Source organism: Corvus brachyrhynchos, unplaced genomic scaffold, assembly GCF_000691975.1.
Source record: "Corvus brachyrhynchos isolate BGI_N302 unplaced genomic scaffold, ASM69197v1 scaffold80, whole genome shotgun sequence".
In the NCBI taxonomy this organism is placed as follows: domain Eukaryota; kingdom Metazoa; phylum Chordata; class Aves; order Passeriformes; family Corvidae; genus Corvus; species Corvus brachyrhynchos.
In genome coordinates, this window is record NW_008236769.1 from 12,388,622 (window position 1) to 12,403,979 (window position 15,358).

At 40.3% G+C, this 15,358-nt stretch overlaps 1 long non-coding RNA gene across 8 annotated transcripts in view; it reads left to right on the forward strand.

Moving 5' to 3' along the window:
* The window catches only part of LOC108445082, a 55,484-nt gene extending 40,435 nt beyond the window's left edge, over positions 1-15,049 (forward strand). For 6 of the 8 annotated variants that reach the window (XR_001859836.1, XR_001859834.1, XR_001859835.1 and 3 more), the window contains 3 exons: positions 12,278-13,369; positions 13,495-13,619; positions 14,543-15,049. This is a non-coding gene — a long non-coding RNA (uncharacterized LOC108445082). Of the gene's footprint in view, positions 1-12,277; positions 13,370-13,494; positions 13,620-13,933 lie in introns of all 8 variants that reach the window. The other 2 variants (XR_001859828.1, XR_001859829.1) reach the window with 2 other exon arrangements.
* Positions 15,050-15,358: the final 309 nt, after the last annotated feature.

Below are 15,358 nucleotides of genomic sequence, written 5' to 3' on the forward strand. Positions count from 1 at the left end.
AGACAGCAGGACTAGACAGAGAGTGGCTGCCTTGAATTTCTACATCAATAGAAATGCTGATGCTGTACAGAATGTATGACACGTCCTCTGGGCATCAGTTTCGATTGAGAGACAAAGTGGTTTTTATGTTCAAAGGTGCAGCTTTAAAGCCTTTCTTCTTAGGGCCTTTTTCTTACAAGTGCCTCTCTCTTGTAAATCATTTCCACTTCCCCTTGATGAAATTTGTTGTCCTACAGAAGTACCTGCTTAGTGTTTGGGGTGTGGTGTGTGTGTGTGGTGTGTGCGGCTGTTTTGCTGAAATCTCCTATGTTTAAAAACAGTGTCCATAAAAAGAACAAGGGTGAAGTTACTTCTAAACTACACACTGTAGTAACAAGTGTAAAACAAGAGCCAAAAGGATGAACAGGTATGGTATGTGAGTGGGAGTGAGTATTAATGATCAATTTTTTGTCACCCTTCTTATTTTCATTACAAGAGACTCTTACAGAAATTTTTAACTTTGTTTTGCTGTGCAGAAAGTAAAGCAGCAGTCCTGAGGGGCCAAATCTTGGAAGCAGTACTGAAAATCCACTGAAGTGGATGGGAGAGGCTTTCCAGAAATAAGAAAGCTGCTGACATGGAGAGGGAGGGAATGATTTGCTGTTTCTGCACATGCCTGATAGAAAAAGGAGGGGCTTAAAGTGCAGAGATCCAGGTTAAATTGTTGTTTCCTCAGTGTTGGTGAAGTCAGTAATCCAGCAAGGCAATGGTGTTCTCATTGCTTGCGCACCAAATATTGTGGTCTCCTGTCATTACCTACCTCATAGCAACTATCTCCTTCCAGAGCAGTAAAGTGAAGTGTTTCAGTACCAGCAAAGCAGCTAAAATGTTCCTTTAGGCGGACTGTGAGAGAATACTGAGTTTAAAGAGTTATTGCCTGTTTTGCTGATGCCTGAAGGAAGGCCAGTGAATTCACAGCTACAGACTTGCACCAAACTGCACAAAACTTGTTCTGCCACTTTCAAAAAACTCCTGATTTCTCAGCACCATTCTTCCAGATTTGCCTTGCTTCACTTCAATCTCTGACAGTTCCCTTTAGTTCTTTGCTGTTCCTCCTTTTTTTCTCACTGATCTTTCTCTGACTGCCTGTAATTTTAACTCTTGAACTGACTGCTCAACCGTATCCCACAGAATTTGACTGCACAGTAGTTTGCACCTCACCCCTTAAGCAAAACTGCAAATACAACAATATGGCATTTTCTTCAGGGGAAAAAAAATGAAAAAAATAGTCTTTTTTAGTTTCCTTTGGAGAAAACTTAAACTGAACAGGCCCTTGCAGTTGGAGGAGATGTTCTCCAGCAAAGTCATGCACTCTTAGACCATACCAGGTCCCTGAACCAAGACCTGGGAACAGGGTCTCTGGATTAGGAACCCACAGGAGTTGGCAATGCCTGGCTTACCCTACTGCCACTGAGCTGGAGAGCCTCGAGGACCATGAGAGCATAGGAATAGGTCTCTTTTTGGCAATCACTGGTTGCATTGGCTCCTTGACACTATTGGTAGCTGAGGTATAAGGAGAGAACAGCTCGTCACATGGCAGTACCAGGGCTGAGGAAGAAAAAACACTACACAGAGTATTAAAGTCTCCTTTGACTGGTTTGTTGTTTTTTTGGTTTTTTTCCTGGAGAAAATTGCTCACAGGCATAGGAAAGCTAATGGCAGCAGACCCCGAGATGGCATCTGGGCCAATCCCTTGAACACCCCTCCGACCTTCATCAGGCTTTAATTCAGGGAAAAGAAACTTCTCCAGACATACCTACCTAACTGTGAGCCAATACAGTGGAGGTCATAAATAAAAACAAATAATGTATAGAAACATTAAAAGAGCTGCTTTAAAAGATACCAGCTACTTTCAATAATTCAATTAATAGCTGCAGTGGCAATATCCCTGCATAAAGGCATTTTTTAATGTTAGTAATGGCCAGTGCAAGGAATTAATGCAGGTACTAAATATCTTTATTTAGAGAGGTGAAACAGCCAATTCTAAAATGAGCACTGCTACATAGATTGTGAAAAAAATCTGCTGTGGGAAGGAAGCACAAAATTGCATCCTGAAAATGAGAAGCACTCTGCAGGAGAAATTCATGGTAATGTAAACTGGAAATTTTCTTCAGTGAATCACTTAAAATGAAACTGCTCCCTTCTCCTTATTCTTCTCAAGCTGCTGACATGCATAAAAATGTGTGTTTGACCAGCAGCTTATTTGGAATGTTTTCTCCTTCCTTAATGAAAATGTGTTATTTCTCTAAACAATATGGCACTCAATACCAACAGAAGTCTCTGTAGCAGATAGGACAAGGATACAAGGCTTCAGCCTGTGCCAGGATTAGGATCTAGGAAGAAACCCCTGGTAGACTCAAGTATTTACTTATTTAGTGATTCTTTCCAAGGTCATATTTTTAAGCTGTAGTGGAAACCATCCTGAAGAGTAAACTGAGTGACTGGGAAGTTGAAGCACAGAAGCTTGCTGTGACTGAGTTAGAAATGCTCTCTTTAAACAGTGGCCCCACTGAAGAATTGAACTTAAGTGCCTCAGCACAGTAAAGCCTATGTGTTGTCTTTGGGAAGCATTTTCAGCTTAATAGGGACGAAGTTTCCTTTATGCCTGATGCAGCAGCACATTTCGTTTCACGAATTTCCTTTTCCACCCATTTAAGCAATTAACTTGGAATGAATGAGATGCCAGATGAATATTACTGCCTGAAGAATCAATAGCTGGTTCTGAGGTGGCTCTGGAGAAAAGAGAGGTCTATATTAGCCAGCTGTGCACTTTGACATCTTGCCAAAGCCACAGCACCTCAGCAGTTACCTCAGGAGCACTGTACCCACACGTCTGTGTGCCCCATTTCAGCAGCAATTTGTGCCCTTTTATTTCCCTCCTGCTCTGGTTCACGGGCAAGGAACAGTGACCTTTTGGGTGAAAGAGCAGAGCAGAGGCTTTGCAGGTTGCCCCAGGGACATGCAGAGTACATCCCAGGTGTGGGCAGGCAGCATAAGGGAAGATGGTGTTAATTACTCCCAGTGCCACCACAGAGTTTACAAGTCCTAGTAACAACTTCTTACCTGGTAAAGCTGACCCATGTGGAGTAAACAAACCACTTTGCTGCTTCCCACAGCTGGTATGAAAAGGAAAGTGATGAAAATTCCATTGTGGGTAGATAGAAACAGGCTGTCCCTTCGGATAACACAGGTGCACTTACAGATGCCTTGTTCAGCTCCCTGTCCTCATGTGGATCAATTTCTGGTCCAATGAGTTGGCCCCTGAAGAGACGTGAACAGTGGTCCCCCTACCTGGTGCCTTCAAGCAATCATGGTGGGCAGAACTGAACAAGGAACGATGTTTTGGTGCTGACAGCTCACTAAGCATGTCTAAAATATGCTGATGAAAACAAGTGTAGAAAATTGTTGGACCTGATAAAGCAGTTCTTAAGCACAGAGCTGGAAACTCTTCTGAATCATCCTTCACCTGGAGGATAATATCTTAAAGGATAAATATTTTCCATTTGTAGGATATTCACTTCTGGAGATGCCTGACCTGGAAAGACAGGATCAGGTTAAACATGAGGCACACGGAACAAGGGGCTTCACTCCAAGGCACTGTTCCCAACCAGGCAGTAAGGGACAGATTGGAATGAGGAGCTTACTCACCGCCTGAATATTTGCCAGTGCATAGTTAAGGCCATGAGAGGCTGTGACAGAACAATGAACCTCCCCATGCAATTTGCTGAGGTTGTTTTCAGCACAGGTCAGCACTTTCAGGCTGAAGTTTGAAGTGTGGGTTCTTTCTTGTTTCTTGCAAGACATTTGCTCCCCTGCCTCAGGACGCAGGTACTTATCACTGTGGTTATGTGATTTGCATGAGCAAAGCCTTGTACTCACAGGAAAAGGGATCCTGTGCACTTCTGACAGTCCACCTTAGGCAATAGGAACATCCCCCTTCCAGGCTGAAGAAAATCACCCTGTCCTTAAAAGCCCTGGGCAAGGTGGTGGATCGGGTAAAGAAGAGGGAAACTGTGCAGTGGGCCTTGGCTGTGGTGATTGCCTGTGATGGCGCAGCTGCATGGTGCTCCAAAGCAGCCTAGGATGTACATCCCTGTGAAAATTTATGCAGATCCCTGTCCCTTTGGGGAAGAAAGTGGGGAAAATACCACTAGAAATGCTTTCTCTGCAGCCCTCTTGAATGAGGACTAAGTTGTGGTGAAATGGGTGGCTTTTTGAGCCTAGGGCTTTTGGATGTATCAACTTTCCTGCGATGGTTCTTTAAACCAGAGCACGGCAATAAAAAGGGGAATTGTGCACATTTCATTTTAAGCATAAATCTATTTTTTCACTGGCTTCCTATTTTGACCCTGTAGTTTTGGCCGTCTGTCAGAAAGCACCACATCCGATCCTACTAATTCCTTTCTTTAGGTCCTTCCTGTCAGAGAGCTGATGTGGTTTTGGTGAATTCCTGCACAAATTCACTTCATACAGTTTGACCCTCTGGTATTAACAATAAGTTTCCTCCTAACAAGGAAACCAACAGCGTTACAAACATGTGCTTTCATTTACACACAGGTATGCTGACACCTAGAAGTCTGGATTTTGGTTCCTACACAAAAGCAGTTCTGGTTCTTGGAGGTGTTGGGAGCATGGGCTCCTATGGCAAGGCTTGACTTCAGGCACAGAAGACTGAAAAAGTTGGCATAATAATGTTTCATCATAGCAAGTGACAGCCCTGAAACTCCATGGAAATAACATTAAAGTTCTTGTTTCTTAAAGTTCTTGCTTCCTTCATGTAGAGTTTTTCTTCTGGTACTGTCAGAAATACCCTTAGTCTGGACTGAATTCTTTTCCTTCCTGAGGTTCAGACTTTTTTTTTGGTTGGTTGGTTGGGTTGGTTTTTTTGTTTGCTTCTTTATTTGGGTTTGTTGTTGTTGTTGTTGTAGTTTTTTGTTGTATTTTTGTTTTCTGCTGAAGGGAACTATTCCAGCACTAGAACTGAATAAAACACAAGTGTGCCAGATTGGCATCAGTTTTGTTTTAAGAAACACTTCAGTTATGCTTAATTTTATGGTTTTTGCTTTGTCACTGTGTTTTCTCAAATGCTACAGAGCTGTATTCATTTTAAATGAGCACTAAAGCAAAGTGATCCAACAAGGATTTACAGATGTGTTTATGACGGAAGCAATGTTGTAAAATCAGGACTGGCACAGCACGGAGCAATATCTGAGTTGTACTGAAGATTCTCCCCCACTCCCTCAGCCTATAAACTGTTGCTGCCATATCACTTCTGAATTAACTCATCTTGCCAGCTCAGGTGTTTAGAAGTTGAAACTGGTAGATCTTAGGTCAAAGTATCTTTTGGATCAAAGTATAAAATATATGCTAACCAATTTTTTCATATCCATAGGAAAAGCAGGTGGATGCATTGTTATTAAGACATGGATTTTAAGAACCAATCTGAGATGCACAAAACAGAGAAGTATTAGAAAGGGAATGAAATGTCTGGCAGTGTGAGGGCAGGTGCCATACCTTCAGCTCTCCTTTGCAGATGAGAGCCCTTCCACCTCCAGTCTGGTCCCTAACATGCAGAAGTGCTGATTTTGTTCCCAGTGATGTTTGTAAATATGTGTGCACATTTCTAATGCATGATCAGTGTTGGTTTTTAACTTTTTTCCTGCAGACCACTGCTAATTGGATCCTTTCTCTGGTAGAAATATCAGGTGACACCACTCTTTCTGCCAAGGAATCTTGTTATAAAGGAATGATTTTCAAAATTGGCTCTGACACTGAAGAGGTATCATGGAGGAGAAATATTTGAATTCATGAACAGACATGGAATTCTATTTCCCTAGCATGGAGGTAATCCATACATGCTACATGATTCAAATTGTGAGGCAATGGCATTCACAAAATATTTAAAAATTAAGAATTCATTTTTGGCCCTCCCAAATACTCTGTAAGTTTTTCTAAAATCTCAGAACTAGTATTGGAAATTGGAGATCTGTAAATTAACTTCCCTCATCCCCTTTTTTTGAGAAAGGACTTCTGGACTCACCTTATTCTAAACATAAACGATACTCTGTTTCTGGTACAGATGATAGCTTTAGAAAGGTTTTATTAAATAATAAAATGTACAGTCCATTTCTACCAGTTGTGTGAAACAAAATTTGTTTTAGAAATGTGTAGGTTGATTAACATCTGTGCTAATATGGAATAAACATGAAATTTTAGCCAAGAATGTGAAAAGCAAATGTTCACATATGTATTTCCAATCTTTTCTGAAACTTATTGTCTCCTAGTGGCCATTATTTTATGTCTCATGGCTCCTATTGCCTCTTCCAATCCAATAGATCTGAATATCTTCACTCAACAGAGCCAACACCTTGTTGAAGAACCTAAATTTTCACATCAGAGCTTGTGCTCCTAAAGCACTTAATAAAACTCAGCTGAAGTATAAATCCAGATTTTGGACAGATGGCTGCTTCACATTAAAGTTTATTTTCCAGGATTTTGCTGTATACTTTCCATGGATACTCAAAAGAGTAATTTCTTGATATTAGGATGTTAGCCCATCAGTAATCTTCAGAGTTTCCATCTCACTTGCCAAACTCTATGAATCCATTTAGCCTCCTGTTGACCTATGTTTGTGAACATTGCAGGGTGAATTTCATCACATGGCTGGGATTTATTATCCCATGAGATGCCAGTAGTAGTCTTTGAATTGTCCCATTTTAAAGCTACAAGGTTCACTGACACTGAGAATAAACTGGGATGAAAAACCTTATGTCATGTCTTCACAGCTCCTGAGAAATGTGTCTGTTCCCAAGTCATTTGACATCCAGATTTCTGGCCAGGGTGCTTTTGATAGGAACTTTTTTTCTTCATTTGAAAATGCAGGTTTGTGAGATTTTAAATTTTCAGTGTAAGGTCCAGGTACACTTTTCTCCAGGTGTACTGACTGAATGGCAAGACCAGTCCCTGCCTCCTGATCACATTGCAGCACTGCCAATGACACAAAAGCAAAGACCTCACTTGAAATGACAGAGAGCCAGCCCTTCAATATGCCTAATTCAGATCAAAGTATTAAACCTAGATAATCTGTGTATCAAGTGCCCATCAGGCTGTTAATCCTTCCAGTTGAAGATACTGCTGAACATTTATTGAGTGGAGAGATACAGGTGATGGGACCCAGAAAAAACAGAAAAAAATGAAATAATTTTTTTCAGCCCCAAATACTGCTGACTCTTGCTCCACTGCTCCAACCTTGGGCCATATTGCCCTTGTCTGAACATCTCTCTACATGGCATTTAGAAAAAGAATGTATTCAGATATTCTGTTTATTTATTTATATGGTGATGTGGTCTTGTGGTACTCTCTGGAGGCACAGACAGCAGTGTGTGGGCCTGAGGAATCCTGTTCTGAGATTGACATCTCTGCATAGATTTCTATTCAAACCTGCTGAGACCTTACCTGGATTTTAGAGGACTTGTCAGAAGAAGAGATAAATGTCAACATAAGATTCATCAGCAATTCAAGTCCTTGCAGGTAGATGAGTAACTGAAGGAACTCAAGTAAAAGCAACAAAAATGTAAAGATAGATTGACAAGTTAAGAAAAGAATTAGAAAAGCTGCATTGGCTGGGAGACAACTGGTGAGGGACATGCTTGTTCCAGTTCCTTAGAGGCATGAAGCACCAGCTAGCAAAAAAGACTATTTGAAGATGAAAGAATTGTGAGGATTCTTTCTTACTGACAGCTCAGATCAAATGCATACTATCTATCAAAATACAGTATATAGAGACCAAAGAAACAAACTATGGGAGAGCTAAGCAACAGAGTAAGAGAGGCTGTTAGAAGAAAGAAGACGTATTCCTGAAAAAGGCAAAGATGTGTTCAGCTGAGAAAAAAGAGGTGAACAATTTTCAGCAGATTAAATATAGAGGGTCATGAGACACTAGAAGAAATTGCCCAGAGAAGTTGTGGATGCCCCATCCCTGGAAGTGTTCAAGGCCAGGTTGGATGGGGCTTTAAGCAACCTGCTGTAGTGGAAGATGTCCCTGCTCAAGGCAGGAGGGTGGAACTAGGTGATCTTTAAGGCCCCTTCCAAACCAAACTATTCTGTGATTCCATGATTCTATGAAATATGCAGATTCAAAAAGACAAATCTAAAAATATGTTTGGAATCACCTTAAAAAAAGGCATAAAAACGGAACAATATTAAATTACCTAACTATATTATGAATGCCTTGCAAAGATTTTGCAGATCAGTCGACAGTGAAGTTGTGAAAGTAGCAGCGAGAAAAGGCAACAACATAAAAGAGAAATGAGTTTTTATTTTCCATATTTATTCATCATGAGGCCTTAATGTAGACTTTGTCTGCCTCAACTCCAAGGACAGGAAGTGTTCAAGGCCAGGTTGGATGGGGCTTTAAGCAACCTGCTGTAGTGGAAGATGTCCCTGCTCAAGGCAGGAGGGTGGAACTAGGTGATCTTTAAGGCCCCTTCCAAACCAAACTATTCTGTGATTCCATGATTCTATGAAATATGCAGATTCAAAAAGACAAATCTAAAAATATGTTTGGAATCACCTTAAAAAAAGGCATAAAAACGGAACAATATTAAATTACCTAACTATATTATGAATGCCTTGCAAAGATTTTGCAGATCAGTCGACAGTGAAGTTGTGAAAGTAGCAGCGAGAAAAGGCAACAACATAAAAGAGAAATGAGTTTTTATTTTCCATATTTATTCATCATGAGGCCTTAATGTAGACTTTGTCTGCCTCAACTCCAAGGACAAAGAAGAAATATCAGAAGAAACAGATTGTCAGCATCACATATTGTTCATTAAATGGGTTCTAAAGAAAAGCAAGTTGGAAATAATGGATCTTCTGGCTGTAGAGTGTGACCTCTCATTAAACCTGCCTTTTAATAAAATTCTTCAAGTAGAAACACATAAATTTGCGTTGATAGCAAGTTGGTAGAGCTTATAACAAGGAATAAGATCATGACACATGAGAAGATAACATTTATTAATTTATGTGGGAATAATCCAAACAGCTCCCGTGACAGACAGAGAAACCCACTGTGGTCTTTAAAGGATTCAGTGAGCACATAGACAAGGGAGAATTGGTTGACAAAGTCTAACTGGATTTCTTAAACATAATCAACAAAGCCCTTCAGCAAACCCTGTTAGAGAACCTGCTGTGAGATAGGTAAGACCTTAATGTACATATCTGGGTAAAAGAGAGGAAGCAATAAGTAGGGAATAATGGTCAGTTCCTGAATGCTTGCTGGGGTCTTTCCAAGTAACGTCTGTTTGTGTTTGAGCTGTGCAATATATACATGTTTGTATATATAAATGAGCCCCATGTCTTGTGCAAACACAGAACTTGCTCACCAGCCTAGAGAGGACTGCTCAGGGTAAAAATGAAAGTTCACTATGAAGCAATAAATCAGCTTCACAATACTGATGAAAAAATGCCAGATGGAATTCAGCATTGATAAATCAGAGGTGAGACACCTAAGGAAAAAAGCCCTCTCAATTAATATGCATAAGGACATGCTTTTCAGATATGCTTTTAGCCATTACCCTTTAGGAAAGAGACCTTGGAAGGATGGCAGACAGTTCTATAAAAAGCAACTTGATGTTCTGTAGTAGACAAAAAAATCTCCTCTGTTTGAATTTAAGAGTTACTTGGAGAGGAGAACAAAAAAGAAAAAGTTCTTATGCCGCTTTGTAAATCTATGGCATGAACACATCTCCAGTAGTGTGCACCAGTCAAGACTCTTCAGCTCTATGTGGTAAAACTTCTACTGTAGTTGCAAGTGGATGTAGACAAACAAGACCTGTAAATGGACATCTCTTATTAGACCAGGTAGTATAATAAAAACAAAAACAAAACATACAATCAAGCACAAAAACTCTCTCCAGATCTAAACCAAAAAAGCATCAAAGGAGTGGTCTTACCCAAAATCTAGTTTGGTATTTCTAGCTACAGAGCGAAGTCTAATAAAAATGTTAATTGCAGCTATCTAAGAACCTTGTATTGCCCAATGCAGACCTAGAAAATGCATAAAGAAGCTCTCAGTGTATGGCACCCATACAAAGGCGGAATAATCACCTCTAATATATGAAATTGAGAGAGATGTAGAGAAAGCAATTAGGAAATGACAGTTTGCTTATTTTCTAGTACAAGATTCATGAAAGTCAACCATGAAACTAAATGGTGGCTGGTTTGAAACCAAGAAGAAGAGGCATTTCCTCATACAACACTGAACTAAACTGTGGATCTCTTTACCACAGGATGTTGGGGAGGATAAAAGTCTACAAAGCATCAAAAAGTGACCAGACCAAATAGATCATAGAGGGAAAACCAACCAAGTACTAACTGCAAGAGCAGCAGCCAGTGGCTTAGGAAATCCATGACCCACTAAGCCGTAGAGCTCGAGGAATTTTGCAGGAGGACACAATGATATTTTTATTTTGTCTTTGTATGCTTCCCTAGGCAGCCATTCTTAACCATTAGTAGCATAGTGTGTAAGGAAGATCATTGCCCTGACCCAGTACTGCCTTTTGTGTCTTCTCAGACACCTGGGCTCAGCAGAAGGCATCAGGATCAGGATCAGAGAAGAGCCAACTCCAAAGGTGGAACAGAAAGATGATTTAGTTCAGGCCCTTTGGTGATTATGGAGAGAGGTGGAGAGGGGAGGGTGGCCTGGTAGGTTGTGTCCACCTTTATCCTGTTTGGAGCTTGGAAACAACAGCTGCTGTAAGCTGAGGTGAGAAGTTCATTTGGGAATGATGGTGGTCAGCTTGAAATGCTTGAAGGGGTCACAACACTTTGGTTAGAGGTCTCTGTGCCATTGCTAGGGGTCACAGTGCCACCATTAGGTAAGCCAGGTCAGACACCTGATGGCCCTCCCATGCCTGGGGCTCAGCACATGGTGCATTTTATGGATGGTCAAAGGGCTCCATGTTGATGTCCTGGCTAACAAAACCTGTGGCTTTGAAGGGCGACACACCAACTGCACTGCCAGACCTCTTCCTTGGGAGGGATTTTATTCTTACTCAAGCACTGGTATAAAGCACAAATGCTCTGGCTTTAGGAGGATTTGCTATTCTCATAATGATATATGTATTTTCAGAGAGCATTGTTCTTGAACGGAGTTCATTAAAATGAATCTACAGGTAACTGTTCTGTTCAACTTTTTGACAAATAGCTCTAACTCAGCGTTTAACTCCGAAGGGGCCAGGAAATGAAAATATAGCCCCATTCCTCAATAATTATTAATTTCCTGTCACTATTTTCCTTACTTCAAGAGTTAGAAAAGTTTTAAAAATCTTTAGAGGTTGATTAAAGAGTAATTTGTTAGTGGGATGGGGGAAGGGAGGTGAAGGAAAGGGACAGAAGATTATTTCTGAACACCAAAAACAGTTTCAAATTCCCGCCAAGAAATGACAAATTGTTGTATACACAGTCAGACAGAGAGATGTATATTTTGTTTTAAATTCCAATTTCAAAATGTACTGCATAAAGAGAAACCACAAATTGAAACTTCATGTGCTCATGCTGACAGCAATACCAAACTTATGGTTTTCTTCTAAAAATAATACCCCCAAGCCCTACCTAAACCTTCCTGAACCTCCTGTCCCCTCTTTAATAAGTAAGAACACAGGGTGTTTTTATTTCTTGGTGACTTTTTTCCTTTCCTTTGAGTCACTAGTGGAGGACCAACTACTCTCAACCTTACTGAGGTAACTTTTCCAATGGTTTCAATACTTGCCTGAGTGAGTATTTTTCCTGGTATTCACGTGAAATTAAGGAATGTGTGACAGGAATGAGGAACAGTCTTGACAGAAGAATGAGAAGCAAACACCATTTTGTAAAGGAATGGAGATCAGGGAAGAAAAATAATGATGTTAGGTCCACTATGTAAAACTTTACTCCTCTTCCATCTCTCTAATTTCTCCCTTTTAAACAGAAAGACCTTTAAATTTGAGTCAAATATCTAAAGAAGATGAATTTGGAGGACTCAGTGCTGGTCATAGGAAACAAGCCACATCAAAATCCCCCAAATAAATCACCTCTAATTTAAGCAAAACTGTACCAGAGACTAAAGACAAACCAGTCCTTTCAGCTTTCAGAAGAGAAGTCAACATCAAAGGAGGAACCTGAAGTAGAAGCCTAGAAATGTAAATCTGTTGGTCTTTTCACATTCAAATTCTCACGCTTCTTCCATTTCCTTTTACAGAAAAAGAATGTGGTCAAACTTGGGGGAATGACTTCACAGCTTTTATTAAAGGGTAGCGTAATCCTCCCCTGGATAACTGGGGAATCATTAGAACAAGAAATAAGCAGTGATGAGCTGTTCCAGTTTGAGTGCTGTGGTTTGGAAGTTTTGACCCATGAGATATTAATTTCTCAGTCTAATTACATGAAAATGTATAAATACGAGCACTGATGAAGAAGAGAAGCATTCTGCTGAAAGGTGAGTGGTACTGAGTTCCCTCCCTTTTTACAAGAAAAAAATGGTTCCTACCCTCTTAAGGGATACTGCACATAATAATAAGAGTACTATATATAGAAAAAATACATGCACTTCCATTTCACTATTGTTCCATTTTACTGCTGAGGTGGGGAACGAAGAAGTTAAATGTTGTGAGGTCCTTTTGTGACGGTGGATTTGGACTCCATTGGGTCCATCCAATGAAAGCAGTAGCGCTGTGGACCCTCAGTGCTGGGTGTTAAGTGTCAAAATTTGGGTGGTAGAACTGCCACCATGTTTGACTGTGTATAAAGAAGCCATACCCATGTTCAAGTGGCCAGCCTGGATGGCTTGGGGCTCTTAGAGACTCTAATCAAAGTGGGACAGGAATTATGCTGTGTTGTACATAATTAAGAGTAATTTCTCTGAACTTCCTGTTATTGTTCTCTAAAAAGTATCAGAGAAACCTTAATTACTTGCAACAACAACACTAAGGAAAACCCCCCAAACTACTGGAACAATACCATGTAGAATAATGTGAATTAATTGTTAAATTTAGTACCTCCATGAGAAATGCTCTATTGATAGCTCAGAATTGCTCTGCCTGGAAACCACCTGAGCACTGCCTTATTTCTAGACATCTGTCAACACAGTTATTATCTAACAACAAGCATAACATGAAAATAATCGTTCTGTTTAGGGCAGGAACATTAACTGACTGACATTAAATTGCATCAATATCATTATCTCCTGTTGACTTTTTGATAATATGTTGATGAACAGTTTGTGTTTTCCAGGGTGGAAAAACCTTACTTGTTTCTTAGCAGGAACTCTGCACTAAGAAGTTTTTTTTAACAGGTACCTAATTTTGCAATTTTAAATATAATGCTTTCCAAGAGCTGATGATACTTTATTATCTTCCTTTTATGGGTGGTTTGTTGGGGTTTTTTTGTTGGTTACTGTTGTTGTGTTGTTTTTTTCAGACTTCAGTCTTCTGCAGAATGAAGATTGGTATTGCGTTTTGGTATGGTAGTAGAATAACAGCTGGATACCCACAACTCAGTTCACAGCCTGTCCAGCCTAATTTTGAAGTTCTAGGCTGTTAAAGGTATTTAAGCTCTTAAAAGGTGAAAATAGGTGCTTCTTAGGTATCTAATTTATACTAAAACTAATGGGAATTAGGCACCTTTCGTGGACTTATCAAAAATCATATAGGACTGCAGTAGCAACAGAAGCTACAAGTAACTCTAAAATTCTGGCCTTTTTTGATATAAGGCAGGCTTTCCAGAACCAGTCATTTTTATAATGTAAGTTTTTCCCAAATGTTCATTTTTCTGAGAGCCCTAGTACTCCCATCCTAGCTGAAAAACCTCCTCTTACAAAGTGTGTTAATGTCTCACACATTGCTCTTCTGTGTTTGAGGCTTTTGGTCAAATGCCACTCAAATACTTCATGGACCTTAGAAGCTTTCCTGCAGCATCAGGAGTTTCACAGAGCTTGGTGCGTAATCCCAGAGATTTTTTTGCCCTACTATCCCAATTTTCAGAAGAAGCCACGTTGCTCCTGAATATCACATCTTTTTAAGGATGTAAAAATACCATCCAAGCACTTCTGAAAAAAAATTTTTGGGAGCATGAGGGTGTGTGTGAATATTTTCAAAGTTGCAGTTTGACTAACCCAGCCGCTGCTTAGATCATCAAACAGGCATGTGTTTGGGACACAGAGGCTCTACAGTCCTGGCGTATTCAGCGCAGAATCCTCATGGTTATGTGAATAATTATCCCTTCATACCGGCCTAGAAATCTTGGACAGAAATAGCAATCACAGCAAGGGTGCTAAGAAATAATTTGTACCATACATCTGTTAATGTCCCTTAGCCCAGCTGGAACCTGCATGCTTTCCTCCCTGTCTTGGGTTTCTCGAAGTGTGTTGATGTGTATTTAAGCCACGGGAACAGTCGAGGCAATCAGGCACGGGGGAGACATGAACTTCCCTGGTATTTTGATTCCAAACTGTGATTTCTGTTATCAGGATGGGTGAGGAAGAAAAGTGTCAAGTGTCACTTGATCTCCTGTTCTCAGCTTGTCTGGCTAATTCAGGGAGGAGCCTCTGAGGCCAAAGCCACCCCAAATGCAGAAGGCCTAGAAGACCATTCAGACCAACGTTCTCCAACAGGTGTCCCATGAGAGCAAGCACCTCACTGGGATTACACTGATGATACACCAACTGGATATGACTGACACTGAGTTTTTGAACAGAGTGAGCCAAAAGAAGAGTTTCATATTTTGCTTCATCTTGGTTTTGAGAAGGACAAGAAAAGTCCCTAAGGAGTGTCATTTCAGGACATTAATTGTAAAGATGCAAGAAGGGGAGAGTAGAACAAAGCACCTCATATGTGGGCGTGGTTTTCTCAGAAGGTTGAACTAGAGATCTCCTGACATCCCTTCCAACATACAGCAACCAATTATCTTGTAAGGGTGAGGAAGCCTGATCTTTCAAGCCTGTTTTGCTATTAAAGAAACAGTTTTCTTTTTTTCATGCATGGCATTTTGTTTAGCCTCTTGCTTGACGTAGGATCACATCGTATTTATGTTTAACGTGCTTTCTCTCATTCACTCTTCCCCCGGCTCTCTTTAATGCCACAAACTCTTCCCACCCCATATATTTTTATTTTACACAAGAATTATGCAATTCATCTGGGATTTGCTTAGGACTGCTTCCAAATACACCCACACAACTGCTCTAAGAGTGATGAGGTTTATCCAAAGATGGATTTGGCAAGTCTGTGTTTCAAAGGGTTACTGATCCAAAATGCTTCAGGAAGAGACTTTTAGACACACAAGTAAC